Source organism: Triticum dicoccoides, chromosome 6A (assembly GCF_002162155.2).
Source record: "Triticum dicoccoides isolate Atlit2015 ecotype Zavitan chromosome 6A, WEW_v2.0, whole genome shotgun sequence".
In the NCBI taxonomy this organism is placed as follows: domain Eukaryota; kingdom Viridiplantae; phylum Streptophyta; class Magnoliopsida; order Poales; family Poaceae; genus Triticum; species Triticum dicoccoides.
The window spans coordinates 345,438,589-345,452,041 of NC_041390.1; positions in this window are offsets into that span (position 1 = coordinate 345,438,589).

The window sequence follows — 13,453 nt, forward strand, 5'->3', positions numbered from 1 at the left end:
TTCCCTCAAGTTCTATCGACCACCGATACAACTGTATGCACACTTTACATTTGCTTTACCTAGAACAAGTATGAAACTATTTGGCAAGAATAAATCTATGAGTACTTTGTGAGAATAAAACTACGGATAAATTGCAAGGCAATAGAAGTGGATAGCTTTTGTCAACAAGAAAGTCATTTGTCCCTAGGCAATCGATAACAAGTACCGGTAATCATTATTGCAATCTTACATGAGGGAGGGGCATGAGCTAACATACTTTCTCTACTTGGATCATATGCACTCATGATTGGACCCCTAGCAAGCATCCGCAACTACTAAAGATCATTAAGGTCGTGAAACCCAACCATAGCATTAAGTATCAAGTCCTCTTTATCCCATACACAACAACCCACCTACTCGGGTTTAAGCTTCTGTCACTCTCGCAACCCACCATAAGAAAATCATGAATGTATTGCAACACCCTACAGCGGGGACCCCTCACGTTTGCATGAGACAGAGGCACCGTAGGACAGCACCATAAATAAAATATACAATCATACCAACCAAGATCACGATTAACCCACACGACAAAACAGATCCACTCAAACATCATATGATAACCATAGGTTGTTGGGAAATAATATATGGAGTTGAGCACCATGTTGAAGTAGAGATTACAGTGGGGAGAAGGGGTGTTACACCACTACATTGAGGGGAGAAAGTTGGTGATGACGGTAGCAAGATTGTTGATGTAGATCGCCGTCACGATCCTAGCCCCGGCGGCACTCCGACGCCACTGGGAGAGACGGGGAGAGACCCCCCTCCTTCTTATTCCTTGGCCTCCCCCCTAGATGGGAGGAGAGTTCCCCCTCTGGTCCATGGCCTCCATGGTAGCGGAGGGGCGGGAGCCCCTCGGCGATTGGATCTCCCTCTATGTTCTGTTCTGTTTCGCGTTCCCCAGATCTGGCTGAGAACCGTTTCTTATATTCTGGGAGATCCATAACTCCGATTGCGCTGAGATTTTAACACAATTTTTTTCCGGATATAAGCTTTCTTGCGCCCAAAGTAGAGCTCCCACTGATGTATGAGGTGAGCACAACCCACCACCACTCACCTGGCTCCTCTGGCGCGCCTTGGTGTCTTGTGGGCTGTGTGGGCCTCCGTCTGCGGTGATTCCAACTCCCAAAAATCACATATATTCCAAAATAATTCTCCGTAAAATTTTATTGCATTTGGACTTCATTTGATATGGATTTTCTGCGATACAAAAAACAGGAACTGGGACTGGGCACTGGATCAATAGGTTAGTCCAACAAATCATATAAAAAGTTGCCAAAAATTTGTGGAAGTTGTATAATATTGGCATGAAACAATAAAAAATTATAGATACGACGGAGATGTATCACGTGCGTGAGAATGCGCGACAACAACAGCGAGCATCAGCAGGGGGAGGCAAGCGGGGCTAGGCGAGCGCACACTGGGCGGAGCCAAACCAGGTCGGGCACACATCAGCGGTGTCGGATTTTGGGTTATGGCAAACCCCTGAGGTTCGAACTCGGGGGTGCGCACGAAGATCTCTCTCTCTCTCCCTAGCTCGCACTCGCAACGATCTCTAGGCCTAGCTCGCCGAGCCCAAGGAACAAGTGACACTAGAGTTTATACTGGTTCGGGCCACCGTTGTGGTGTAATACCCTACTCTAGTGTGGTGTGGTGGATTGCCTTGTGGGCTGAGGATGGACTAGTACAATGGATGAACAGCCTCCTGAGGAGAGGTGTTCTTGAGCTCGATGAGCTGGTGTGTCTGAGGATTGTCTGAATGATCCGTCCCTCGATGAGCCGATCCTTGACTACGGTGGTGGCTTGCCCTATTTATAGAGGCTCGAGTCCTCTTCCCAAATGTTTAGGTGGGAAGGGATCCCACAACGGCCAATTTTGAAGGGAGACAACTAGTACAAGTTATTCTGACAAAAGGTGGTCTTCGCCTGCCAAAGGCTCTAGTGGTGATGTCACCGCAGGCTCCGTGGTGACCTCCGTCCTGCCGTCCTGTTGTTCTTGGTCTTGTTGCACCGATATGGCAACCTTTGCCCGATGCCTCGGGACTCCTCGCCTGCGCTTGCCCCTTTAGCACCAAAGAGGAAACTGGCACCCTGCGCCCACTGGCGCCCACCTGGCCTTGGTCGTCATGGCTCACGTCATGCGGACCTCGCAAGGTGCCCCTTGCATAGATATCTCCGCTCCTCGGGAGCCAGCCTAGTGAGGCCGCCCCTAAGGAGGTCTTGGTGTCATCCGCCTCGCGAGGCTTGGCCCCTCGCGAGGGTCTTGAGTGATTGCTGATGTAGATGGGCTGTACCAAGCCATTGGTGGAGCCACGCCCTGGGCCATAGGCAGGCAAGTCTGGGTACCCTCGTTCCCAGGACGCCAACAGTAGCCCCCGGTCCCAAGGCACGCTCAGACTTGGCTTCGAGGCGAAGCCAAAGGGCAAGTGCGGAGTGCCGCGGGCCCCAACCGCCCGCGACCTTGATTGACGCATGGCGATTGATAGGTCATGGGCGTCTCCACTTCCCCATGCTCCCTCGGCAACTGTCCTTGGCTGACAAAAGGCTAGCGCGCGCCGCAGGGCTTTCATTACCTTCCTTCTCCTTGCTCCAGATCCCCTTTCTATTTCTCCCCCCGAGAGACTCCAGATCTACACAAACCCCTCTCCGAGCTTGCAGCCAATGGTGTCCGGCAAGGCGAAGGCCGCAGACTCGCCTTCCTGGTACGAGCCGGCCTTGAGTGTGCCTAGTGTCTTGGAGAAGAACCTTGCTGCCACGCTCCTGATGACGGCGGACAACACCAACAAGGGGGGAAGACCATGCTTCGGGCTGGCTCCGATGAGGCGGAGCCCTCAGGCAGTACCTTCTATCCCTTCTTCATGAATAGCGTCATTGCAGTCTATGGCGTCCTCAGCCACTACAAGCTGCATGCCCTTCATCTCCATCCCAACTCCATCCTCCTCCTGTCGATCTTTGCCTTCTATTGCGAGGCATTTGTGGGGTTGATGCCGTCCGTGGCATTGCTTCGCCACTTCTTCTACCTCTGGCTCAAGGAGGGCCACTGCTCAGGGTGCGCCAACTTCGTTGCGGCCAACGGGACTAACGCGATCTCGAAGGCTGGGAAGAAGGCCAAGGGCTTCAGGAGCAAGTGGGTCATGATGGACGCCAAGTGCGTCCACCCGCGGTTGGTGCTGCCGATGGGGATGCCCTCGCCTCACGACAGTTGGCTCCGCACAAAGCTTACCGACCCTCGGGCGAAGCAGGTGCTGGAGAAGATGATCGGTGACCTGAAGCCTGATGACCAAGGACAGAGAAGTTGATGGGGGCCATGCTCGTGAAGGAGTTCCTGGCGCAGCGTGTCGGTCCTATCTAGGCGTTCTTACGCCCCCTGTGGAAGCTTGGGGGTGAGGGGGACGATCTCCGTCTGTGCCCGGATGCCTTGTCCGAAGAGGGACCGGAAGCGGCCATCCGTCTCCTGGTCGGGGACGACCTGAGCTACCCGCCAGACTCCCATCTTCCTCTGTACCATCACCCATACGGGGAGAAGGTAGCTGCCGCCATGCCTGTCTTCGATGGGCGTGGGCTCATGCCGCCGGCGCCTTCTGAGGCCATGGAGGAGGCGACCCCGGTATTGGTGTCTTCTGATGATTCTGGCGAGGAGGAGAGGCCTGACTCGGAGGCAACCCTAGAGGGGGAAGGGGATACTTCTCCCCTTGCCGCGGACCTCCTCCGCGCCCTCCCCGACGATGACGAGGCCGGTGACCATCCAGTGAGGGAGACACAGGCCCCTAACGGAGTTACTACGAGGTCCAGGGGCACCCCCCGAAGAAGCCTTCGACCGGGGTCCCGACGAAGAGCAGGACGGCGCTGGTCTCCCGAGGTGGCGCCCCTATTCTGACGTTGTCCGGCATTGCTGTGGGGCCGGCTGCAGCGACCTCGTCTGCTCTGGGGACTCGCGGGCCGGTGGCCTGGGCTGCGAGGCCTTCGGGCTCCGTGCTTCTAAAGAGGCCGAGGGACTATGGAGCCATGGACCAGTAAGTACCTTGCCTTGATTTCGTTCCTGCTCCTGCCGCTGCTTCTTGACGCTCTTCTTTTGCGCCATCAGGCCGATGCTGGCGGCGAAGAAGAAGAGAGAGGGAGCGACCGCACCCCCTCTGGTGCGGAAAGGCAATGACGGTGCCCGTGCCTCTCTGGCTCGGTCATCCTCGCGAGGCGCGGAGGACCGTCCTCAGGAGAAAACAGCCTCACCAGCCTAGCCAACTCCAGAGTTGTCCGCCCGCAACTCACTTGCCGAGGTCCCAAAGGCTCAGGAGCCCCGGGCCCCTTCTTCTGCCGCCGCCGACTTGCAGGCCGTGATTCTGCCTCCTCCTCCTCCCGTCATAGCGCCGGTCCGCGATTCAATAGCTTCACTAGACGTTCTGGAGGAGGCTCTTGTCGTGATGACCCAGCTTCGGGGTGACCTTCAAGGCACCGACCCTCGTTTAGCATCAGGGCACTTGGAGTTGATCTCGGGGTGGCTGCGGTCCGGCACGTCCGTGAGGGCGGCCTGGGGTCAGGCCATGGCGGCTTTCGAGGAGGGTAAGAGGGTCGTCGACCAGGCCGTGGCTGCCCGCGAGGCGGCGTTGAAGGATGCCGAAGCTGCCAAGGAGCGTTGCCGGGTGATGGAGGCCGAGGTGGAGACCATGCACAATGGGTGCACGGCCGTCGCCATCGCAAAGTGGAGGAGGAGAAGATAAAGTCCCGAGAGGACACAGTCGCTGGTCGTGATGCCGAGTTGGAGCAACTAGCGAGGGTGCAGACCACATAACGCAGCCGCCTAGAGGAACTGGAGAAAAAGGTGGAGGCGGAGAAGGTCCAGCTGGAGGCCAAGGCAAAGGTTCTTGCCGAGGATCGCGAGGCCTTCAAGTCTCTTGAGGAGAGGTCCCGCAAGGCGCTGCAGGGGCTCTACGAGAAGGGTTTGGAGAAGCCTTTGGTGACTGATGACGACGGCCCCACCCAACTGCTTCCTTAGCTCATCACGACGCTCGAGGACGTTGCCGACGGGATTGGCCCCATGGTGGAGGGGGAAGTGCGCGCACTTTCCTCATCAGCCCTGATGCGCGTCCTCAGCCACCTTCACCTTCGCGACCCCAATGCCGACCTTGGTGTCCTGCTCGAGCCTGTGGATGAGGGGCGCTGCAAAGACACTGCAAAGGCCGTGAAGGGCCAGGTGAAGGCCTTGCTGAAGAAGTTCATTGCCATCGACTCTGCGCCTCCAGCTGATGGCGCCACGGATCCCCCGACCAAGGCCGACGTCATGGGTGACGGCGACGCTTCCGACGAGCGGGCGCTTCCAGACGACGGCGTCCAAGGCTGAAGAGGAGGCTCGCTGGTAGACGATGGTGCTCCTTCCTACTTTTACTTTCCTGTGAACATGCGACGTGCCTCGTTGAGGCGTTAAAACTCTTGTTTGGTGTTTAAGGAACAACATGTTTAGTATTATCTCATTAAGATTCCGCGACTTCCTTCTCGTTTGCTTGATGTTCTACGTCGGCAGGGTCCGATCGCGCGTATACCTCAGCCACTGTTGGACCATACGGATCACCAGGATGGACCAAGGGGTGAGGGGCTGTTGGGGAACGTAGTATTTCAAAAAATTTCCTATGCACACGCAGGATCATGGTGATGCATAGCAACGGGAGGGGAGAGTGTTGTCTACGTACCCTCGTAGATCGTAAGCGGAAGCGTTTATCAACGCAGTTGATGTAGTCGTACACCTTCACAATCCGTCCCGATCAAGTACTAAACATATGGCACCTCCGCGTTCAGCACACGTTCAACTCGATGACGTCCTCGCCTTCTCGATCCAGCAAGAGGGGCGAAGTAGTAGATGAGTTCTGGCAGCACGACGGTGTGGTGACGGTGTTGGTGAAGAACAATCTTCGTAGGGCTTCGCCTAAGCACTACGAAAACTGTGACGGGGGATAAAATAGAGGGGACGGGGTTGCCGGCACACGGCTTGGTGTTTCTTGATGTGTCTTGGGTGCTAGCCCTACCCCTCTATTTATATGTTGAGCCTTGGGGTTGCAACTTGGAGTAAAAGCCTCCACAAAGTCGGTTTCACCTGAAAGGCAAGAGTCCTTCTCGAACTCCAGGGCCAGACGCCAGGGTTCCCGGTGTCTGGACCCAGACGCCAAGGACCCTGGCGTCTGGCCCCTGGACTCCGCAAAACTTCCTTTTGCACTTTCCAAAATCCTTGTGGACTTTCCCCTTTGGCCCAAATAAAGTGTTCTCATACCCAAACATTTTGGGGAACATCCGGAACCCCTTCCGGAGACCAAACACTATTATCCCATATATCAAACTTTATCTCCTGACCATTCCGGAGTTCCTCGTCATGTCCGTGATCTTATCCAGAACTCCGAACAACATTCGGTTACCAACATACATAACTCATAAATACTATATCGTCAACGAACGTTAAGCGTGCGGACCCTACAGGTTCGAGAACTATGTAGACATGACTGAGACACTTCTCTGGTCAATAACTAATAGCGGAATGTGGATGCCCATATCGGCTCCTACATATTCTACGAAGATATTTATCGGTCAAACCGCATAACAACATACGTTGTTCCCTTGGTCATCGGTATGTTACTTGCCCGAGATTCGATCGTCAGTATCTCAATACCTAGTTCAATCTTGTTATCGGCAAGTCTCTTTACTCATTATGTAATACATCATCCCGCAACTAACTCATTAGTTACAATGCTTGCAAGGCTTATGGTGATGTGCATTACCGAGTGGGCCCAGAGATACCTCTCCGACAATCGGAGTGACAAATCCTAATCTCGAAATACGCCAACTCAACAAGTACCTTCGGAGACACCTGTAGAGCACCTTTATAATCACCCAGTTACGTTGTGACGTTTGGTATCACACAAAGTGTTCCTCCGGTAAACGGGTGTTGCGTAATCTCATAGTCATAGGAACATGTATAAGTCATGAAGAAAGCGATAGAAACATACTAAACGATCAAGTGCTAAGCTAACAGAATGGGTCAAGTCAATCACATCATTATCCTAATGATGTGATCCTGTTAATCAAATGACAACTCATGTCTATGGTTAGGAAACTTAACCATCTTTGATTAACGAGCTAGTCAAGTAGAGGCATACTAGTGAAACTATGTTGGTTTATGTATTCACACATGTATTATGTTTCCGGTTAATACAATTCTAGCATGAATAATAAACATTTATCATGAAATAAGGAAATAAATAATAACTTTATTATTGCCTCTAGGGCATATTTCCTTCAGTCTCCCACTTGCACTAGAGTCAATAATCTAGTTCACATCGCCATGTGATTTAACACCAACAATTCACATCGCCATGTGATTAACACCCATAGTTCACATCGTCATGTGACCAACACCCAAAGGGTTTACTAGAGTCAATAATCTAGTTCACATCACTATGTGATTAACACCCAAAGAGTACTAAGGTGTGATCATGTTTTTCTTGTGAGAGAAGTTTAGTCTACGGGTCTTCCACATTTAGATCCGTATGTATTTTGCAAATTTCTATGTCAAGAATGCTCTGCACGGAGCTACTCGAGCTAATTGCTCCCACTTTCAAAATGTATCCAGATTGAGACTTAGAGTCATCTGGATCAGTTACAAAATTTGCATCGACGTAACCCTTTACGATGAACCTTTTGTCACCTCCATAATCGAGAAACATATCCTTATTCCACTAAAGATAATTTTGACCAATGTCCAGTGATCTACTCCTAGATCACTATTGTACTCCCTTGTTAAACTCAGTGTAGGGTATACAATAGATCTGGAACACAGCATGGCATACTTTATATAAACTATGGCTGAGGCATAGGGAATGACTTTCATTCTCTTTCTATCTTCTGCCGTGGTCGGGCTTTGAGTCTTACTCAATTTCACACCTTGTAACACAGGTAAGAACTCTTTCTTTGACTGTTCCATTTTGAACTACTTCAAAGTCTTGTCAAGGTATGTACTCATTGAAAAAACTTATCAAGTGTCTTGATCTATCTCTATAGATTTTGCGACAATTTGAGCTTTGTAGATAGCAACACTACTATCAACGTCGGTCTTCCTCTTGAAGATCCATTTATTTTCTATGGCTTGCCGATCATCGGGCAAGTCAACCAAAGTCCACACTTTGTTCTCATACATGGATCCCATCTCAAATTTTATGGCCTCAAGCCATTTTGCAGAATCTGGGCTCATCATCGCTTCCTCATAGTTCGTAGGTTCGTCATGGTCAATTAACATGACCTCCAGAACAGGATTACCTTACCACTCTAGTGCGGATCTCACTTTGGTTGACCAACAAGGTTCGGTAGTAACTTGATCTGAAGTTACATGATCATCATCATTAGCTTCCTCAGTAATTGGTGTAGGAGTCACAGAAATAGATTTCTGTGACGAGCTACTTTCCAATAAGGGAGCAGGTACAGTTATCTCATCAAGTTCTACCTTCCTCCCACTCACTTCTTTCGAGAGAAACCCCTTCTCTAGAAAAGATCCATTCTCAGCAACAAATATCTTGCCTTCGGATCTGTGATAGAAGGTGTACCCAATAGTTACTTTTGGGTATCCTATGAAGACGCACTTCTCCGACTTGGATTTGAGCTTATCAAGATGAAACTTTTTCACATAAGCATCGCAACCCCAAACTTTAAGAAATGACAGCTTAGGTTTCTTGCTAAACCACAGTTCATATGTTGTCGTCTCAACGGATTTAGATGGTGCACTTTTTAATGTGAATGCAGCTGTCTCTAATGCATAACCCCAGAACGATAGTGGTAAATCGGCAAGAGACATCATATATTGCACTATATCAAATAAAGTACGGTTATGATGTTTGGATACACCATTACGCTGTGGTGTTCCAAGTGGCATGAGTTTGTGAAACTATTCCACATTGTTTTAATTCAAGACCAAACTCGTAACTCAAATATTCGCCTCTGCAATCAGATTGTAGAAACTTTATTTTCTTGTTACGATGATTTTCCACTTCACTCTAAAATTCTCTGAACTTTTCAAATGTTTCAGACTTATGTTTCTTCAAGTAGATATACCCATATCTGCTCAAATCATCTGTGAAGGTCAGAAAATAACGATACCCGCCGCGAGCCTCAACACTCATCGGACTGCATACATCAGTATGTATTATTTCCAACAAGTTTGTTGCTCGCTCCATTGTTCCGGAGAACGGAGTCTTAGTCATCTTGCCCATGAGGCATGATTCGCAAGCATCAACTAATTCATAATCAAGTGATTCCAAAAGCCCATCAACATGGAGTTTCTTCATGCGCTTTACACCAATATGACCCAAACGGCAGTGCCACAAATAAGTTGCACTATCTTATTAACTTTGCATCTTTTGGCTTCAATATTATGAATATGTGTATCATTACGATCGAGATCCAACAAACCAATTTCATTGGGTGTATAACCATAGAAGGTTTTATTCATGTAAATAGAACAACAATTATTCTCTAACTTAAATGAATAATAGTATTGCAATAAACATGATCAAATCATATTCATGCTCAACACAAACACCAAATAACATTTATTTAGGTTCAACACTAATCCCAAAAGTATAGGGAGTGCGATGATGATCATATCATTCTTGGAACTACTTCCAACACACATTGTCACTTTACCCTTAACTAGTTTTCATTCATTCTGCAACTCCCATTTCGAGTTACTACTCTTAGCAACTGAACCAGTATCAAATACTGAGGGGTTTGCTATAAACACTAGTAAAGTACACATCAATAACATGTATATCAAATATACCTTTGTTCACTATGCCATCCTTCTTATCCGCCAAGTATCTAGGGCAGTTCCACTTCCAGTGACCATTTCCTTTGTAGTAGTAACACTCAGTTCCAGGCTTGGGTCTAGCTTTGGGCTTCTTCATGGGAGCATCAACTTGCTTGCTATTCTTCTTTGAAGTTCCCTTTCTTTCCCTTTGCCCTTTTCTTGAAACTAGTGGTCTTGTTAACCATCAACACTTGATGCATTAATTTTGTCATCCCTTGCATATTATAGTTCATCACGAAGTTCCAGTAACTTGGTGATAGTGACTAGAGAACTCTGTCAATCACCTTTTTATCTGGAAGATTAACTCCCACTTGATTCAAGCGATTGTAGTACTCAGACAATCTGAGCACATGCTCACTGGTTGAGCTATTCTCCTCCATCTTGTAGGCAAAGTACTGTCAGAGGTCTCATACCTCTCGACACAGGCATGAGTATGAAATACCAATTTCAACTCTTAGAACATCTTATACATTCCGTGGCATTCAAAGCATTTTTGAAGTCCCGGTTCTAAGCCGTAAAGCATGGTGCACTAAACTATTAAGTAGTCATCATACCGAGATTTGTCAAACGTTCATAACGTGTGCATCTGCTCCTGCAATAGGTCTGTCACCTAGCGGTGCATCAATGACATAATTCTTCTGTGCAGCAATGAGGATAATCCTCATATTACGGACCCAATCCGTATCATTGCTACTAACATCTTTCAACTTTATTTTCTCTAGGAACATATCAAAAATAAATGGGGGGCTACATCGCAAGCTATTGATCTACAACATAGATATGCAAATACTATCAGGACTAAGTTCATGATAAATTAAAGTTCAATTGATCATATTACTTAAGAACTCCCACTTAGATAGACATCCCTCTAGTCATCTAAATAATCACGTGATCCAAATCAACTAAACCATGTCCGATCATCACGTGAGATGGAGTAGTTTTCAATGGTGAACATCACTATGTTGATCATATCTACTATATGATTCACGCTCGACCTTTCGGTCTCCAGTGTTCCGAGGCCATATCTGCATATGCTAGGCTCGTCAAGTTTAACCCGAGTATTATGCGTGTGCAAAACTGGCTTGCACCCGTTGTAGATGAACGTAGAGCTTATCACACCCGACATCATGTGGTGTCTCGGCACGACGAACTTTGGCAACGGTGCATACTCAGGCAGAACACTTTTATCTTGAAATTTAGTGAGAGATCATCTTATAATGCTACCGTCAATCATAGAAAAATAAGATGCATACAAGATAAACATCACATGCAATCAATATAAGTGATATGATATGGCCATCATCATCTTGTGCTTGTGATCTCCATCTCCGAAGCACTGTCATGATCACCATCGTCACCGGCGCGACACCTTGATATCCATCGTAGCATCGTTGTCGTCTCGCCAACTAATGCTTCTACGACTATCGCTACCGCTTAGTGATAAAGTAAAGCAACTACAGGGCGATTGTATTGCATACAATAAAGCGACAACCATATGGCTCCTGCCAGTTGCCGATAACTCTGTTACAAAACATGATCATCTCATACAATATATATAGCATCATGTCTTGACCATATCACATCACAACATGCCCTGCAAAAACAAGTTAGACGTCCTCTACTTTGTTGTTGCAAGTTTTACATGGCTGCTACGGGCTGAGCAAGAACCGTTCTTACCTACGCATCAAAACCACAATGATAGTTCGTGAAGTTAGTGCTATTTTAACCTTCGCAAGGACCGGGCGTAGCCACACTTGGTTCAACTAAAGATGGAGAAACTGACACCCGCCAGCCACTTGTGTGCAAAGCACGTGGGTAGAACTAGTCTCACATAAGCGTACACGTAATGTCGGTCTGGGCCGCTTCATCCAACAATACCGCCGAACCAAAGTATGACATGCTGGTAAGCAGTATGACTTGTATCGCCCACAACTCACTTGTGTTTTACTCGTGCATATAACACCTACACATAAAACTTGGCTCGGATGCCACTGTTGGGGAACGTAGTAATTTCAAATTTTTTCCTATGCACACGCAGGATCATGGTTATGCATAGCAATGAGAGGGGAGAGTTTTGTCTACCTACCCTCGTAGACCGTAAGCGGAAGCGTTTATCAACGCGGTTGATGTAGTCGTACACCTTCACGATCCGTCCCGATCAAGTACCGAACGTACGGCACCTCCGCGTTCAGCACACGTTCTGCTCGATGACGTCCTCGCCTTCTCGATCCAGCAAGAGGGGCGAAGTAGTAGATGAGTTCCGGCAGCACGACGGCGTGTGACGGTGTTGGTGAAGAACAATCTTCGCAGGGCTTCGCCTAAGCACTACGAAAACTATGACGGAGGATAAACTAGAGGGACGTGGTTGCTGGCACACGGCTTGGTGTTTCTTGATGTGTCTTGGGTGCTAGCCCTACCCCTCTATTTATATGTTGAGCCTTGGGGTCGAAACTTGGAGTAAAAGCCTCCACAAAGTCGGTTTCACCCGAAAGGCTAGAGTCCTTCTCGGACTCCAGGGCCAGACGCCAGGGACCCTAGAGTCTGGCCCCTGGACTCCGCAAAACTTTCTTTTGCGCTTTCCAAAAACCTTGTGGGCTTTCCCCTTTGGCCCAAATAAAGTGTTCTCGTACCCAAACATTTCGAGAAACATCCGGAACCCTTCCGGAGACTAAACACTATTATCCCATATATCAAACTTTATCTCCAGACCATTTCGGAGTTCCTCGTCATGTCCGTGATCTTATCCAAAACTCTGAACAACATTCGGTTACCAACATACATAACCCATAAATACTATATCATCAATGAACATTAAGCGTGCGGACCCTACGGGTTCGAGTACTATGTAGACATGACCGAGACACTTCTCTGGTCAATAACCAATAGCAGAACCTGGATGCCCATATTGGCTCCTACATATTCTACGAAGATCTTTATCGGTCGAACCGCATAACAACATAAGTTGTTCCCTTTGTCATCGGTATGTTACTTTCCTGAGATTCGATCTTCGGTATCTCAATACCTAGTTCAATCTCGTTACCGGCAAGTCTCTTTACTCGTTACCGGCAAGAAAGATCAATCTAGTAGGCCAAACCAAACTGATAATTCGAAGAGACTTGCAAAGATAACCAATCATACATAAAAGTATTCAGAGAAGATTCAAATATTATTCATAGATAGACTTGATCATAAACCCGCAATTCATCGGTCTAAACAAACACACCGCAAAAACAAGATTACATCGAATAGTTCTCCACAAGAGAGGGGGAGAACATTGTATTGAGATCCAAAAAGAGAGAAGAAGTCATCTAGCTAATAACTATGGATCCGTAGGTCTGAGGTAAACTACTCACACTTCATCGGAGAGGCTATGGTGTTGATGTAGAAGCCCTCCGTGATCGATGCCCCCTCCGGCGGAGCTCTGGAACAGGCCCCAAGATGGGATCTCGTGGATACAAAAAGTTGCGGCGGTGGAATTAGGTTTTTGGCTCCCTATCTGATCGTTTGGTGGTATGTAGGTATATATAGGAGGAAGGAGTACGTCGGTGGAGCAACAGGGGGCCCACGAGGGTAGAGGGCGTGC